Below are 19281 nucleotides of genomic sequence, written 5' to 3' on the forward strand. Positions count from 1 at the left end.
CACTTCACCCAGGAGCAGGCACGTCTCATACAAGAGCACTCTCAGGCTATCCGAGTCCAGGATGATCTTATTCAGGGGCTCCGACAGGAGATCTCACAGCTCCGACAGGAGGTCACTGCTTTACGTACAATCCAAGGGAGCACCCCAGTTGTGGAGCCACAGATTGCGAGCATCCAATCTGCCATCGAGGAGACGTCCAGATGGGTCGACGTAGCCAAACGGGAATCTGCAAGGATAACCGTTTCGGCTACCCTCTTGGAGCAATAGCAGAGAGCCAGCAAGGCTCTCAACACTAGAGTACGTGGGATTCCTCGCACTGAGGCTACACTGATGGCAGATGCGCAGGCCTTCCTGACCACTACCCTAGGGGCGATTGAGCACAGGATTGAGAGAGCATGGCGGGTTGGGAGGGACCCCAACCGAGAGTAGCCCCTTATCATATGGTTCCACGACGCCTAGGCACGACTTTCAGCTTTACGTCGTAGGTCAGCCTTACGAGACTAGCCAGCGATCTCCATGGATGAGAACCTCACTCCACTTCAGGTTGAGAGGCATTTTCTATTGCAACTGTGGAATCAGGCCCACAAGGAGGGGAAGTGGGCAGTAGTACGAGATGGACGACTCCTTACAGGCCCCCATCGGGCACCCACCTCTCCTCCCGCATAAGGAGGCGAGGTCTATGAGACCCATACATCTGAGACCCTATCCTGTACCATCTGGAACTGTAATGGTACCCTATGGTCAGAACCAGGGAACTTCTCAGAATCCTATACAGGTCACGACATAGTCTTTTACACAGAGACACCTCAGCGTGCAGAGCGCCCACTACCAGTAGTCAACAGGTATACGTGGGAGTCTGCCTACAGAGATGAGACGTGGGATGCAGGAGGGGTTCGAGGGTCAGGAGGAGTCGCAGTCCTTTACAGATTCACACTTTTGGGAGCCATCTCAGTGGAGCAAAGATATCCACACTCCAGGTTTCTCTGGACCCGGATTCAACACATGGATAGCCGGGATTTGTTTATTGCAGTTTGCTACTTCCCCCCCGAGACCTCCCGCTTTGCTAGAGATATTCGAGGGGAGGATGAGACATCCCCATTTGCTGCTCTTTATCAGTCCATTGTTGACTCCTCTAGCCACGGGAAAGTCCTCCTAGTTGGGGACTTCAACGCGAGGACATGCACTCGTCAGGCACCACTCCTCGACTTCAGGGATGATTCCACTCTACTGCCAGACAATGACCCTAAGGAGGCAGGTAAGCTACGAGTTTCAACTGACAAACGAAGACCACTCACATCTTATGGCATGCCCTATTAGACCTCGACAGGATGCATGATCTCATTATCTATAATGGTCTTGACAGATGGCCCGCATCAAGTAGCTTCACTTGCTTTCCACAACGGGGAGGCTTCAGTGTTGTGGACTACATCATGGGATCCCCTACCTTCACATCTCGCATCACTGACTTTACCGTAGCACCTCTCCCTACAGGGGCTCATCATACCTATCTTTTCTTTAGCATTTCTACCCTCCGCCACATAGCACTTTCTACCCCATTGAGTTCTCACCCCACCTACCATGATATACGCTTTGATCGTGATCACTCACCTAGTTACTCTGGCCGTTTGTACATACTTCTCGCATACATTGACTTTATACCCCTATTAGAGGATCATGCTATCCTAGTCACTCGCTCACTACACGAGGTTGCTATGCACACCTTCCCCCACACCACCCGCTCCACCCGCCCACCACCACCTAGGACCGTACCCTGTAATAGCTGGTACGATGATGAGTGTACAGCCTTCCGAGTGAACCAGAGACGCTATGCGAGTACCGTCGTCTCTGATGCAGGCACAAGGTGGGGTAGGTTGCTCTCTCGCGGGCAGGCTGATCCGGATATTACTTTATGCAGATGACATGGCTCTCTTGTCTTCCTCAGCAAAAGGGCTCCAAAGACACCTTGACGCACTACAATCCTTTTGTGAGTCTCATGATTTGAAGGTCAACTTGGGTAAAACCAAGGTTATGATCTTCAATACATCTCGAGCCATCATGCGCGATGAGCATTTCGCATTTGATGGGTCCCCTGTTGAGGTAGTTTCATCATACAATTATCTTGGGATCGTCTTTTATGGGTCCCCTGTTGAGGTAGTTTCATCATACAATTATCTTGGGATCGTCTTTTATGGACCCATCTTCACCATGAGACCCGCGATGCAGGCGCGCCTGAGGAGAGGATATGCTTCATTGGCTAGACTAGAGAGACAGTGCTTCCGCTCTCACTTTCAGGATCCACGGACCAAAGGGTTGCTTTTTGACTGCTTGGTTCGCTCAGCAGGTATGTATGGCAATCCATGCTGGGGGCAAGACTTGTCAGATACGGAGTGGACCAGGGTGGAGCGGCTACAGGTTCTCATGTTATCACGGATGATCCGTGGTAAGCCATCCGTCTCTCACCAGATCATTCGGGCAGAGTTTGGGTCACCCCCATTACAGCTAGATGCTGCATTTTAGGTCATTACGTATCTATACCGAGTCAGGGAGTACGGGGATTACACATCCGAGCGTAGCAGGATACCCTGGCTAGCATTGTCCTCTTCTATGGCACTTGTAGCACGGGGAGACCAGAGGTGCTGGTATGCACGCACAGAGAGATGGTTTACAGGACTAGGGCTCCAAATGGACAGACTACCTCCTTTCCAGTACAGCATGGATGCTCCTTTTTCTCCCCTCCTATCACACGAGGTTAACCAGGTTATCTGTGAGGATCTACTACCCGACCGACGAGGGTCACAGTGGCACTGGTTAGACACAGAGCTACGACCAGGAGACGTACCAGGACTGCACCCTTGGGGGGGGGACACCGCCCTATTGCTGACCTCATGCCTCCACTTCCACAGCCTCATCCACGCTGATGTCCTGCTGCTGCTGATGATGATGATGATGGTTATGATGATGTCGAAGATGACGCTGAGATTGATATATATAGTCAAGATATGACTATGTTGTACTTAGGAATTAGTACTGCCATTTTGCACTTTTTTGCATTCTGCATTGGTGTGGATGCTCATTTAGTAGCTCCACTACCACAGCTCATTGTATCAGGTTTTTCAGAGTCTCATAGACCCATCAATCTTCGGAAGACTTTAATAAACTCTCTCACACTGCTGCTCACGCTGCCTTGCCATCGCACCAGCACACTACTCCATCGCGTCAGCCCTGCTCCAAGCTCCTCGCTCCGTCTCTGCTCCAATCGTTGCTGGGCTGCTGCACATTAACCCGCCATCTCCCTCTCCGATTGGCTTTCTGCAGGTCGCGGTGGCCCCAAACACCCACGAGATAGACCTCCTCTCAATTCGACTATTACAACTGGGAGATAGACAATGACTATGTATGAAAATTCCCATTAAGGATGGACTATCCATGGCAGAGAACCATTATTGACCTCACACACAAATAACTTAGAAAACATATGGGTCATCCCCCTTGTCAAAACTGACTTGGGTGGTGTAAGCAATGAGAGCTTTGACATCCTCTGGTTCTTCTTCTTCTTCTATCTCTGCTTCTACAGCCCCCCCCGCCCCCCTCACAGTCCGGTTGATGACCAGACCCTTCAAGGTGTGATTGAGCTTGAGCTTCCTTCTTCTTGGAGGGCCTTTCAACCTTTGACCCCAGCCCTCTACCATAATGAAGGACAAAGGGGGATGAGGACAGGGACTCACTTAGGCGGGAGACTCTTCAGTCCAAATACACAAACACGAGGAGATGGGGAAGGGAAACGGTGACAAGGGAAAAACACAAAAGCAACTCAACTTGGAGGACTTCAACAAACGCAGCAACCGGAGCGGTTTGACAATGGACAGCACCGCGGCCCAGAAGAAAGGGGCCCACCCGAAGCCCATGCCGCTCACCACAGCCTGGACCACTATGATTACCACCACCACTTCGCCACCATCATCCGCATCCGCCTCATCATCTATGCCACCTCTCCCCTCTCCCTCTCTTGCATCATCATCACAAGCCTACTCCCCAGTAGCCCCATCACTAGCCCCATCAACCACGGCTCCACAGTACTTCTCCCTCGTATCCCCTCTACCTCTCAGTCAACCACCTTTCATCGCCTCGTCTGGCCTCGCTACTCCTACACACCACTCCCCCGCCCAAATCACGTTGTCCCCACCCTCAGTACAGCCTCAACAACCCACCTTCATTCCAGCCCCTCTGGAGATCCAGTTCCCACCCAGACCAAGATATCTTAGGCCCCCACCAGATACTTGGGACTCCCTACTAGCTGAGATACACGGCATCCGGGCCCGTCAGGCAGATCTAACACATTACGCTCAGGAGCAAGCCCGCTACACCAAGGAGCAGGCCCGCATTATACACGAGCAAAACACCCTTATCCAGGGGCTCAAACACGACATCACACAGCTCCGAGAGGACCTCGGACCCTGAGAGCAGCGCCTAGAGGGACCCCAATCACAGAGATGGAGGCACAGATAGCCACGATACAGTCAGCTATAGTGAAGACGACTAGATGGGTGGACGTGGCGAAATGGGAGCCCGCAAAGGCAACGTTTCAGCCACCATACAAGAGCAGCGGCAGAGGGCTTCAAAGGCCCTCAACATCCGGATACGAGGGATCACGCGAGGCAACACCAGCACCACGACGACGCCCATGGAGGAGGCAATCGCCTTTGTGACCACCACCATGGGGGTCCCCGACCACGGCATAGAGGGAGCATGGCGTGTTGGGAGAGACCCCAACCGAGAGCAGCCCCTAGTCATCCGCTTCAGAGATTCACATGCTCGACTAGCGACACTCCGACGTCGAGCCACTCTACGAGAGCATCCCACCCTGTCCATGGATGAGGATTTGACACCACTACAGATTGAGGAGCGACGAGTTCTTCTCCAGTAGCGGGATGTTGTCCGCAAGGAGAGGAAATGGGCCGTGGTCCAAGATGGTAGGTTGTTGACCCGCACCCGTCGAGCTCCCACCCACCATGCCCCCTAGGGGGACAGGGGGGGACGAGCATTTTCCGAGCGAAATCTTCCGAGCATCCGAGCGAAGGAAAAAAAAAGCTTCCAACTATGCAAAAATATGACAAAAATGGATCAGAAGAAAGCATAGTTTCACTTAGAAATATGAAAAGTATTATAGGAATGCCTATTTTATACACGAATATTTATGTGAATCTTTGGGAATGGTGAGAACATAATGGGATGGCTTTTGAAGAAACCCACATGTAGAGTAGACTTCTCTATGAAAATTCCCTTATGATCCTTCTTACAACTTTTTACTTAATAGGTGGTGACATAGAAAAACCTCTCTCACCCTATCTTCATGAAAGGGTTTCTCCAAAGAAAACTCATTGAAGCAAGCCATCAAGGTAGTTTCGCCAGCGAAACCCCTTTGAACAAGGTCTTTCAAGGTAGTTTCGCTGGCGAAACTACCTTGGACAGCACTTTTAAAAGTGACATAACTTTCACATCCAATGTCCAAATATAATCATTCAGCCACTCAAATTGATCGGAAAACCCCATTTGAGCACATCTATGGGGTTATATTTTGGAAAACCTTGCATATATAGTATTAAATATTACATGTATTTTATGAGAGTGATATGTAAGCCCAAGTTAATACTTATTTATAGTAATTTAAACTTCTATAGAAACATGTCCATAAATATATTGTTATTAATACTATAAAAACACTTGAAAGATATTGCCATATGATATAAATGTGTTTAATAAGTAATTATTTATGTATAATATTATTATATTGAGAGTGATTATGAGGGATGTTTCTTAAATGAATTATTTTTCAATACTTTTTTAAGGTAATAACAAGGGTACAAAGGGATGTCTATGAATAAGAAGATTTATGTTATGTAAAAATGAATGAGTAACTAGTTTGTATATTTTTATGATAAAGGGATCTAGTTCTAATGAAAATAAAAGTGTAAAAACCATGTTTCCTAAAGAAATACTATTTTTAAAATCTCTAGAAAAACACGCTCGTATAAACCTGCTCATAGGTTTTTGCTCGTAAAATTGACGCATCCCAGGACAGGGCCTATGAGACTCAGGTTTCCGAGACCCTAGCCTGCACCATTTAGAACTATAATGGTACCTTATGGTCAGACCCAGGGAACTTCTCGGAATCTTACACAAGACGAGACATAGTCTTTTACACGGAGACACACCAGACCCAAAGCGTCCACTACCGATAGTCAATGGCTACACATGGGAGTCAGCCTTCAGGGATGAGACGACGGATACAGGAGGAGTTCGAGGATCAAGCAAGGTCGCAGTATTGTACAGGTCTTCCCTCGCTGGAGCCATCTCCGTTGAGAGGAAGGACGCACACTCCCGATTCATGTGGATCCGGATCCGACGCACGGCCACTCGTGACCTTTTCATAGCACCATGCTACTTCCTGCCAGACACATCCCACTTTGCCAGAGTTGTGCAAGAGGAGGGTAAGACATCGCCATATGCACCCTTACATCTGAATATCCTAGACCTTTCAGGGCACGGGGAAGTTCTCCTTGTTGGGGACTTCAACGCCAGAATGAGCACACGTCAGGCACCACTCCTGGACTTCCAAGACGACTCTATCATGCTACCAGACATGGACCTAGACGGAGCAGGTATGACCAGGATCTCATCGGACCAACACGGGCCTGTTACACCATATGGACACGCGCTCCTTGACCTGGGCAGGATGCATGATCTCATCATCTACAACGGGCTTGACCTATGGCCCTCCTCAAGTGGTTTTACTTGCTTCCCACATGGGGGGGGCACTAGTGTAGCAGATTACATCATAGGATCCCCTACCTTCACCTCACGTATGACCAACTTCACCGTAGCACCACTCCCTCAAGGAGCTGATCACACATACCTATTCTTCACTATCGCCACCTCAAGCTTAGCCACACCACACACACCACATATGACGCACGACACCTACCACGACATACACTTTGATCACAGCCTCTCCCCTCCTTACTCTGGACGCCTAAATAGACTCCTAACCTACATCGATCACATACCACTCATAGAGGACCGTGCTGCCCTGATTAGTCGCACACTCCACGAGGCTGCCCTCCCAATCTTTCCCCACACCACACGGTCCACTAGACCACCACCTCTTGGTTCTGTACCCTGCAACAATTGGTACGATGCGGAGTGCAAGGCTTCTCGCCGACAACTCCGACTTGGAACCACGTGTCACCTCCCGAACACACCAGACACTGTTCGCAAGTACCGACGTATCGTACGTCGGAAGAAGTAGGCATTTCTTCGTCAAAATGAGAAGGAGCTGCTGAACATCTTATACAACAACAACTCTAAGGAATTTTGGCGGAGATTCCTTGAGCGTAGGTCTCCATCACCCCTCACCAACACGAGAGTTTGCCACACATATGCACGCCATCTTTATGATGTCTCACACCAGCCTACTCTAGATCTCATACACACACCTCGCCCCACCACTTGCACGTTGTTCACCAGAGGGGGAGTCAAGGACGCGACATTGAAACTGCACAATGGCTGAGCTAAGGACCACGAGGGGCTATGCACTAAGTTTATTGCATATGGGATCGACACGTTAGCCCCGATCCTAGCAAAGCTATTCAATGACGCTGTTTGCCTTGGCTTCCCCCACAGTTGGACACTCAACACCATCACCCCCATCCACAAGGCAGGCGATCCCATGGACCCGAGTAACTACAGGACTATCATGATTGGACATGTGATGTCCAAATCTATGCAGCAGTATTGGATGTGTCGATCAGCCTGTCCGCAGAGATGAGAGGACTCAGAGCAAAGGGTCAAGCCGGTTTCAGGCGAGACCATGGGACTATGGATCACATACTCACACTCAGGAGTGTCATAGAAAAGGCCAGATCACGAAAGGAGAGGGTATATTGCTGCTTTGTGGATTTCCGCAAAGCCTTTGACACAGTACCTCGAGCTCAACTCATCACGCGCCTACAGGCACTGGGATTTAACTAGGAGATCATCTGGGCAGTCGTGGCACTTTATGAGAGAGTCTCAGGCCGAGTTCGAACACGCGTAAGTCAGACAAATGAGATCTTGAGCACCATAGGAGTCAAACAGGGTTGTCTCTTATCACCAACCCTGTTTGGCCTCTACATCGACGAGCTTGAGACTTTCATGGGGACTTTCAGAGGAACCGGTTGCTCACTTGCCACAATCATCATCAGTATTCTTCTTTATGGAGATGACGTGGCACTCGTCGTCCACACCCGAGGGGCTCCAGCGACACCTAGATGCACTTCAGGCTTTTTGTTTATCCCATGATTTGGAGGTCAACCTTGGCAAGACCAAGGTCATGATCTTTAACACCTCTTGATCAGCCATGCACCGGGAGCAATTCACTTTCGGTGGGTCACCAGTAGAGATCGTATCCTCATACACTTACTTGGGGGTCATCTTCTCCGGCCCGATCTTCATGATGAGACCAGCAATGCAGGCCAAACTGAGCAGGGGATACGCCTCACTGGCTCGGCTAGAGAGACAGTGCTTCTACTCCCACTTCCAGCACCCTCGGACCAAGGCTCTTCTCTTCGACTCCTTGGTCCGACCAGCCAGTATGTATGGCAGCCCTTGTTGGGGACCTGACATGTTAGATATAGAGTGGACACGGGTGGAGCGCCTACAAATCCTTATGCTCTCACGGATGTGTTGAAATCGGAGTCCTAGTGTGTGTGGTCCTAGAGTCCTAGGAGTGTCCTATAGTTGTGTGTGTGAAGAGTCTTGAGGCCACTTGTGCGACCTCATGTGGTAGATGTGATTCCTCACCTAGATTATAGGATCTAGATTCTATTGTATGTGACCTCATCTATGAGGTGTCTATGTGAGAAGATAAGGCTTGCCCAGCCTATAAAAGAGGCTATGTACTTGCTGTGTTAAATCTTATGAATCAATCCACATCAGTTCGTGCCTCAGCTCGTCTCCAATCATGTGTCTCTCACCTTCTCCCCGTTTTCAACAGTTGGTATCAGAGCCATGCTGAAGCATCCTGCCCATCCTTCGCTGCCATGTCTCCACTCTGCTGTGCCACTCTGCTACCGCCTCTGTTCGCTCTTCTACTAGCCCACGTTGGTGCTCTCGCTTCTGCTCTACGCTACGCCATTCTGCCCGCTATCTCCTCCGCTAACCGCTTCTGCTCTACGCTGCGCCATTCTGCCCGCCATCTCCTACGCTGCGCCATTCTGCCCGCTACCTTTAGCCTCTCTCGCAACTGCTCCCTCGCTCAACACTGATGATGTCCGGTGAGCTGCTGGCTGAGAAGAGGCCCGCAACTGCATGAAGGAGCTGATCTACATCGGCATGTGCTATGGCTGGACTGTTGCGCCGTACAACCTGACCTCTGCAGCTGTTGTACAATCTACCGTACTGCCGTACGATCTACCGTACTGACGTACGATTTGCCATACAGCAGGCCCGTACCAAACAGCCTCGAAATCTGCGCCACTGCAAATCAGCCGTACAGCCTCGAAATCTGCACCACTGCAAATCAGCTGTACAGCCTGTACAGCTCGCCTGCTGTACGACTGTACCTGCAGCATACAATCTTCCGTACAACCCTAACCCAAAAATTTAGGGCTTTTCTGTCCTATGTCTTCCTTTGGCATAATTAAAGCTTCTACCATGTAAAATTTGGGCCTTTCTTGAAATTTGAGTAAACATTGTAAGAGATTTAGACACTGGCTGTAATAACAGCTAAGACCTTCCCACCAATGGATAGCATAAAAAACTCCTCGTTCATCGAGAAATTCTCAGGGAGCAATTTCCCAACTTGGCAGACAAAACTCCGGCTTCTTCTTATGCGAGAAGGCATATGGAATATCACCAATGGCAAGGAGCCAAAACCACAAAGAGATGATGCTAGAATCAGTTGGTGGGAGAACCAAAATGATAAAGCAATGGCTATCATTGGCCTAGCTTTAGCTGACAACCTTATCCACCATGTGGATTTTGATAAGACAGCAAACGACGCTTGGGAAAAGTTAGAGAATTTGTTTGGAAATAAGATCAATAAGTCCAAAGTATTTCTCAAACAAAAACTCTTCAAGGTCAAGATGAAGGAAACTGAAACCCTCAATGAACACGAGCAATCTTGGGTCAATTCTCCAACAATTATCTGCCATCCGGGCCATTGTTGAAGATGATGATCAAGTTGCTGTACTTCTCTCCAGTATTGAAGACATTTCCAAGTACAATGAGATCCTTGCTGTCCTAAGAGTTAGCCGCAATATGAGCTTTAAGGATATGGTAGCGCATCTCATTGATGAGGACCATAGGCTTACAGAGAAAGCGGAATCTTCCTTCGAATCTGGCAAAGCATTCTTTCTCAAGAATAAGCCCAAGAAGAACGGAAAACCTCTTAAATGTAATTACTGTCAGAAACTTGGCCATCCAGAGGATCGTTGCTTCAAGAAAATGGCAAAGGTACAAGCCAAAGAACATGCCAATCTGGTTGCGGAGCAGAGTGAGGACGAAGACGATGAAGCTACACCTTTTGGACCTGAGGAACAAGCCTGCCCTACTGCTATTTCTGGTCTATCCCTCCATGAGGTGATAGATGAAGAGTGGGCTTTCTAGAAGTCATGTGTGTTAGGTACTCTGCCTTGGGTAGTCCATGTAATAATTTGTCATTTTGTGTGCCTTGTCCTATAAAAGGCTCCACTTATTTCCATGTACCCAGTTAGGAGACAGGGGGGGTTGTTATGTCTTTCCTTTATCAGGCCTGGCCGAATTCCAGGATGTTGGTGTACTCCCTAGACCTATGAGTTGGTCATGCATCCATGCTCAGATTTGAGTCTCTGATCACGTTGACACCTAAGCCATGAGAGTGCTTGGTTCAACCTTTGAATTATGCTCAGCTGTTAGCCTCTGAGATTGCCTGGGATGCACAGTCTGGATGATGTCATAGTCTCTCACCCTAGCTCCGAAGGGGGGTTTGTTGAAATCGGAGTCCTAGTGTGTGTGGTCCTAGAGTCGTAGGAGTGTCCTATAGTTGTGTGTGTGTGAAGAGTCTTGAGGCCACTTGTGCCACCTCATGTGGTAGATGTGATTCCTCACCTAGATTATAGGATCTAGATTCTCTTGTATGTGACCTCATCTATGAGGTGTCTGTGTGAGAAGATAAGGCTTGCCCAGCCTATAAAAGAGGCTATGTACTTGCTGTGTTAAATCTTATCAATCAATCCACATCAGTTCGTGCCTCAGCTCGTCTCCAATCATGTGTCTCTCACCTTCTCCCCGTTTTCAACAGGATGATATGGTAGAAACCATCTGTACCACATCATATCATTCAGGCCGCATTTGGTGCTTCTCCACTCCAGCTAGATGCAGCCTTTCAGACCATCACATATCTACACCGGGTTAGATCATATGCGGACTGCACATCAGGGAGACAGAGGTTGCCATGGTTGGTTCTCGATTCCTCCATGAGGTTGGCAACAGAGGGAGACGAGCAAGGTTGGTATAAACAGACTCACATATGGTTTGTGAGACTAGGGTTTCACATCGATAGGATACCTCCTTTTCAATACAGTTTGGATGCCCCCCCCGGTACTCCCACCCACCATCCCAATCAAGCCACACACCAACCAAGTCATTCGACAGAATCTCCTGCAACTACACACCTTTAGGACCTGGTTGGAGCCAAGGGAGCTTCTAATAAAGCTGAGCTTCTACAGACATCACTGTCTTCGTATTTCAAAGGAGGGATTCATCACACCACCCGGTACACTGAGCTACACATGCCCCACTCACTACAGATCTCCATCAGACAGTTTCGGATATCATCACACCACCTCCACATAAAGAGCAGCAGAGCGGAGGGGATCCCTAGGGAGCATCGCATATGCACATTGTGCGATTGTCAGGAGGTTGAGTTGGAGGAGCATTTTATTTTCAGGTGCCCACTGTACTACGAGATCCGAGGTCGCTACCACTGTCTCTTCAGAGACGGCTTCGGACCCCTTTCCAGATTCCTCGCCTATCCAGATAAGAGATGCCTCGCAGCCTTCATTCACGAGGGGGTCCGACACAGAGAGTACTTACTCAGGCAACGGGGCTTGGCCACACCACCAGACACCTCTCAGAGCAGCATCACAGAGTTCTTCCCATCGAGTGATATTGATCGTCCAGTCTCTAGCCGCAGACATGACAGAGACTCCGACCCGACGACCGTAGCACGACACACGAGGCATCAAGGGGACACACAGATCACCCTGGGGGACCTCCCGTTAGTGTTTAGACCCGAGACACGTCCCACGGGAGTCATGGTGGCTCTGGTCTTGAATCGAGTCTCCTCCAGGAGACCGAGACGCATGGCACCCCTTGACAGATGCCAGTGTCCCATCACCGGCTACACACCAGCCAGGGCGACATGACATACGGAGGATTCAGCTCCGCTCCAGTCTTTTTCCTTTTCATTGTCACACCCAGATGTATTTGACTATGTATGATCAGATTTAGGACTCAGCACGGGTGATGATGCTCGTTTAGTAGCTCCACCCTTACTGTGGTTTGTATCAAGTTTTCTTTCAGTCTCATAGACCCATCAATCTTCCGAAGACTCTAATAAAATTTCTTTCTCTCTCTCTCTCTCTCTCTCTCTCTCTCTCTCTCAGTTGCAGCCATGACACCCTCTCCGTATGCACGCAATTACCAACAAGAAGGGTCCAAACAACCCATCATTGGGCAACATGAACAGATTTTTTATTTGCATCAAGCAATCAGAGAGTTAAGGCTTGAGCTGGCAGAAGCAAAAGCCCGACTTCAAGTTCTAGAGGGACCTAGCAAGTAGGCAGCAATTACTGAGGTTGTAAACTCATGTAAAAATTCTCCTCTTACTCCTCAACTAGTCTCTACAGTCAAAGATATGGTTCATACTGAAGTACAATCAATCAAGAAAGAAGTGACTGAGGAGTTCGACACAAAGGCAAACAAGACTGATATCCAAGAAGAGATCAAAAAACACGAAGCCAGATGCGATAATGCATTGAAGATTAGAGTGGGGGGGCTCCCGGAAGGATGGTTCAAAGATGATGACTCTTTCAATGAGACTTTAGCACGTGTCAAAGCAGCCATGCCTAATATTGAATGGAAGGTTGATGATGATAATGATGACGATGATGATGCTGACGGAGCAACTCATATCCGGCACTCCAGAGGACATGCTATCCTTACACTTAAGTTGTGATATTTGCAAATCAAGCTTCTTCGACAATCTTACAAGTTGAAAGGGACCAAGATATAGGAACTTACACGAGCTCAATTGAAGAATAAGGCAACGGAATTAGCTGAAGTTAGGGCTGCTAGGAAGGATGGAAAATGGGCAGTTTACCATGAAGGCATAGCACTAATCAAAGAGAGACTCTCAGTCCTAAACTGATGTATGGCTGATTACTCTTTCAGACTATTATGTAGGTACTCTAAATAATTGGGGTTGCTTTTGCACTCCATGAAGGCATAGCACTAATCAAAGAGAAAGACTCTCAGTCCTAAACTGATGTATGGCTGATTACTCTTTCAGACTATTATGTAGGTACTCTAAATAATTGGGGTTGCTTTTGCACTCCCTGGGAGCTGCCATGTGCCCTCCTTAAAGCAGATGTACTAAATGGTTTTTTTGTTGTCCCATAGACCTGTTGGTCTTCCGTGGACATTAATACTCTCTCTCTCTCTCTCTCTCTCTCTCTCTCTCTCTCCTCTTCTATCTGCTGTCTACTTTCTGTAGTGAGTGCATCTGAGTGATTGGAAAGAGTTCATTAGTACATTCCATTGCATGTGAAGTTTGAGTGATTCATACCTCTAACCTCTGACATGGTATCAGAGCCAACATTGGAACTTCTATTTTCACTCAAAGCAAGGAGTCCCTCCAAGCTCGAAGGCTATCCCAATTCGAGGAAAGGTGTGTCGAGCCTGTTTGGTTGCTACAGCAAGATTCGTTGTATTTCTCTGTGATTTTAGAAGCGATGTCTACTTCCGCTGCTCCTTCCATTCCTTTGGTTACTGTTGCTTCCACAACCACTCCTATGACGACTCCAAATTTCTGAGAAGCTTGATGGGACAAACTATCTCATCTGCAAACTGAAGATCCGTAATATCTGGTGGCTAGAAAGCTTTGGAAGATCACAACATGGGTGGATCCAAAACCCATGGAAAGATTACGATGGCTATAGATCGAGATGAGCTCGAAGCATAGGAGGACAAAGACACCCAATATCTTGCACAGATCGTAGGGACAACATCAGATTCTATAATTGCATGTATTCAGACTATTGAGACGTCATGTGAGGCATGGACAACTCTGAAGGATTTATATGAATAAGACAACACATCCAGAATCCTATCTCTGAAGGGTTTATATGAATAAGACAACACATCCAAAATCCTATCTCTCTAGCACCAGCTATTCAACATGAACATGGAGGAAGGGGATCAAGTACATGACCATCTCACGAAGGCAAAGGTGGTGCAAGATCAGCTCGCTTCAGGTTGGTCAGAAAGTGCACTCAAGCCAACTAGCACTGCTGATGCTTGGGATCCTTCCGAGGAGTTTCATGAGCTTCATGTCTACCGTGACAACAAGAGAGAGGACCATCCCTCTGACATTCGAGGAACTCGGCCCCTTGCTGCTCCAGGAGGAGGCTAGGGAGAAACTCTACAACAAACAACAATGAAAAGGCATTTTTGGCAAAGGACAAAGGAAATTCCAGGAGGGGAAATGCTAAAGATGAATCCAAGGGTAACAAGTCAGGTGATGTAGAAAACAAGTAAAGAAACCATGACAAGAAGTGTTTCTACTGCGAGAAGCTTAGCCACTTCGCAAAGGACTACTGGAAGAAGAAGGCAGATTAGGAGAGGAGGAAGGAGTCCAAGCCCAAGGAGGACTTCAAATCCCAATCAGCCAATATGACTACATGAGATCTTTTCATGGTCATTGAGCATTGCTCAACTCATGCGGTGACTGAAGGCAACAAAGACTGGTATGTAGACAGCAGAGGGTCACAACATATGTCCAACAAGAAAGCATGGTTCAAAGCCATGAAGCTTACACACCCAAACTCAAAGGTGATGGTGGGGGACAACAAGACATGCCCTGTGAAGGGTATTGGCAGCACTCCATTCATGACAAACTTGGGAGACGAGAAGGAAATCTCGTGTTCTCTATGAGCTTGATCTTTGTAAGAACTTACTATCTATGAGCCAAATGGCTGAAAACGGGATGACGGTAGAGTTTGATGACAAGGAAGCCTTGGTAACATCCAAAGAGACCAGAGAGATTGTGGCTAAAAGAGTTGAAGAGAATGGGCTGTACAAGATAAATGCCCTATTGGTCCATGGTGCCAAAGGAGGCTCCAAGCTGTCGCATGAGAGATTTGGTCATATTCACTACAGGATCTTGTTAGAGATGCAAAAGGGAAACATGATGAATGGACTTCTAGCAATTGCAGAAATGGATGGAGTCTGCAGGGCTTGCTTGGAGGGCAAGCAACACCGAGAACCATTCCTGAAGGAAGCCACATCGAGAGCCAAAGCCCTGCTGGAGATCATGCACTCCAATCTATGCATACTCATTTGTAACGTCTCGCTACTTTCTGACTTTCATTGATGATTGTAGACGCATGGCTTGGGTACACTGCCTGGCCAAGAAGTCTCAGGCATTTGATAAATTCAAGGAAGGTAGAAAAGGATACGGGGAAGGTTTTGAAGATATTCCGCACTGAGAGGGGGGGGAGTTTACTTTAGAAGCATTCATAAGATAAATGGAAATCAAAAGACAGCTTAAAACAGCCTGTGCATCTCAACAGAACGGGGTTGCAAAAAGAAAGAACCGTGTCATAGTGGAAATGGGATTGGCCATGATGAGGGAAAGAACCTCTCAAAGGCCTATCGGAGTGAGCCGTTATACAACCATGCACATCTTGAACCGCCCCAAAGACAAAGGAAGTTGAAGACATGACAATTTATGAAGTCTATGATGGTAAGAAACCTATTATTTCACATTTAAAGGTTTTTTGTTATAATGCTCACATTTAAAGGTTTTTGGTTCTAACGCCTATGTACATGTGCATAAGAATGAAAGAAAGAAGCCGAATTTCAGGAGCCGGAAGTGTATGTTTATCGGGTAGAGTGAGGAGTCGAAAGCATATCGTCTCTTTGACCCGGACAAGAAACATATCCTTATCAACAAGAATGTTGTCTTTGAGGAGACGGAGTTACAGCCAGAACACAAGAAGCTCGAAAAGAACTCCCACCGGGATGAGGAGCCTAAGAAGTCAGAGGCGTAGCAAGAGGCACCAGAAGCATCAGATCCACCTAAGAAACCGCCAACAACAGAGAAGCAGCTTCCACGGTCTATATGAGACACTATAACAGTCTCGAGTGACAGAACTACCTAAGTCAAGTTCTGGGGTGAGGAAATCTCACCAAATTTGGCGAAATCCTACTGTGAATTATGCATTGGTGGCCCAGATTGATGAGCCAAGCTCTTTTGAGCCTTGAGGAGGCGAAAGATATACCAGAATTGCACGCAGCCATGAAGGCTGAAATGGAAGATATTTTGAAGAATGGCACCTGGGACTTAGTGGGCATACCTTTCAAGGGGAAGGTGATTTGTACTACGTGGGTGCACAAGGTTAAGTTCAAATCTGGTGGGGGTTTGACAAATACAAATACAAATCTGATGGGAGTTTGGACAAATACAAGGCACTGATCCACTCTGCCCTCATGTCAGCTACCTCTTCCTGCGCACATCAACGACTTCTTCAACAAAAGTGGGTTGAGTCAAAGTCTGTCGGATGCTAATCTGTCTCTCTTCTCGGAGAGGGGAAAAGGTACATGGTAATCTTTTATGTTGCTGACTTGATACTTACAGGTGATCATATGACCAATCCTATTCCAACAGGTCAGTGCAGGTTGGTATGGTTAACAGATCTGGTCAGGTTCTTTACAGGTCCAGTCGGCTAGGTTAGAGCAGGTCCAAGTGCCTATAAATAGTCCTCACTCCTCATTGCATCCAATAGCAACACTGAAGCCTCTACATCTTGGCAGCATGGACCTGAGTGTTTGGAATGCTCTACTATTGTGAGATCAGCATAGTAATCACCCTGATTACTGTTTTTTGCCCAGCCCCTTTGTTGGAAGCCTTGAGCTCTGTTGTAAGCTGTTCCCCACATCAGTGGATGAATAAAAGTCTGAGTTCTCTCTCTCTCTTCTTCTCTTCTATTTTCTATAGGGAGGCTAACTCTTTGCAAGTGCATCTAGAGTAATTGGACAGAGTTCATTAGTTCATTCCGCTGCATGTGAGGTTAGAGTGATTCATACCTCTATTCTCTGACAGAGGGGTACTTACTACATCACTTGGGTTTCTATGGCCTCACTAACACAATAAGTTCTCACGTACTTTATGGAGTAGATTCGAACACAGCCATTTTGATCCAGAGAGGAATCCCTCAGCTTATCACCCTAGATGCAGTACCAATATCTATGCATAGACCTCACTCTCCCTTTTCGACTGAACCTGATAGATTATTAACAGTCTCGCTGCATTGTAGATTTATGGAGATCCAGATGCACAGAGGCTATAGCTGGGACTTAGAATTTTGCCTCTCAGTTACTCTCAATTACCTGGCAAGACATTATGCAAGCCCTCATGGCCAATTGGGCCAGGATTCAGGTATCCTCATATCTGCAATGGCTTGGAGAGCTTCTGTTGTGAGAAAGTTGGACCATAGTTTATTTTTCACAATACCACTACAGAACCTTCATGGCATTTCCACTCTCTAGATTGATTACGATAACCTCATTTCTTTTCTGCATGGCTTGGTATGAGGCTCTCCCAAGACTGATCCTAGATTTTCGTATTTTGGTCAGGTTCACTTTCTTGCATTCTTTTGATATAAATAAATAAAGAGAAATGAATCCAAGAAACATGCCCATACTCCTTTTTTCAAAAAAACAGCAGTGTATCACAACCTTTTCCAATATTGGATTAGAAATCACTTACTGGTAACTCAGCCTCCTTAAAACGAAGAGCAGGCTAGCATGAGCAGGCAAAACTCTAATCTGTAAAAGAAACTGGGTTGTTACTGCAGGATAGAACTACTGCAAAAGGAAAGAAAGGGGGGAGGGCTACAGCACCATCAATGGAGAAGTAACCATGATAACTATGCAGCCATACATGGGTCAAACATGAAGACAGGTCAGTTATGGTGGAAAATGCATTGAAAATCATGTATACAGCTGGAAAACTGGTAGAGGTCAATCAATGTTGAAATTCGACACTAAGGAAAGTCATAGCTCCAAACTACCCGACTATAGGTGAAGCCTTTGACAACAGAAACTGCTTAGGCCAACTGTAAGCTAGAGACCCCACAAGGATGGCACATGATCTGACTTGGCATTAGCGTGGAAGGCTTATGCATGTTTTGGTAAAAATGAAAGCTCTTGTTAAGCTTAGACCAATCATCCACACGACAACACAATAATTACAATAGTGATCGCCACTTTGATAGAGGAAGATGCACATGATGATTGATCTCTTGCAAAAAAAGAAAATCAGATCAACAAAGGACCTGCTACTGTTATTCATGTAGAACAAGATGCTCTCCAAAGCAGACTGTCTTCTCATAAGACAAACACGTGTAAGGACCCACTTCTCACATTGATACAATTTTGCAGTCCAACAGTGGGTCTATGGTTATAGAAGACTTGAACAATGAACTTCCTTTAGAGTAAAGAGGGATACTTCTGCACCCAGTTTGAAGCTTTACAGGTTTCTAAATGCAAGCTAGTACAGCATAATGCATCAACAGTTTCTTTCTCCCAAGCTTATCACACCTGTAGAACCTTTTTATGCTTGCCACTGTCACAAATCCTTACACTTTCGACTGGTGAACATGAACACAAAATACAGAAGGAAGCAACTCTTAGGACACATTCCTTACAGAACTCTATCATTCTAAGATGTGTGAAAAGGAAATAATACTTAAATGAATACAAGCTGCTTCCCTAAATGTAATGGCCCAAACAAAGAATTCTAGTAATTAAACAATGCGTTAGAACTATTGCTTCAACTATTTGAGCAGTTTCCTTTTAAAACAAGAGCCAATAAAATTCATCATGACAGCTGAGTAAATGAAGCTCTTTATCCAAAACCGATAATAGCTATCTCATTTCTTCAATGACAGCTTAGCACAGAAAAATAAACATTTTCTAAAC

The 19281-nt window shown here is 47.0% G+C and overlaps 1 protein-coding gene across 1 annotated transcript in view; it reads right to left on the reverse strand.

Moving 5' to 3' along the window:
* The window catches only part of LOC147902387 (uncharacterized), a 151349-nt gene that overhangs the window by 105781 nt on the left and 26287 nt on the right, over positions 1-19281 (reverse strand). The window lies entirely within an intron of this gene.

The sequence above is a fragment of the Dipteris shenzhenensis genome, chromosome 4 (genome assembly GCF_047967505.1).
Source record: "Dipteris shenzhenensis isolate YYH24624 ecotype China chromosome 4, Dip_SZ_1.0, whole genome shotgun sequence".
NCBI classification, from domain to species: domain Eukaryota; kingdom Viridiplantae; phylum Streptophyta; class Polypodiopsida; order Gleicheniales; family Dipteridaceae; genus Dipteris; species Dipteris shenzhenensis.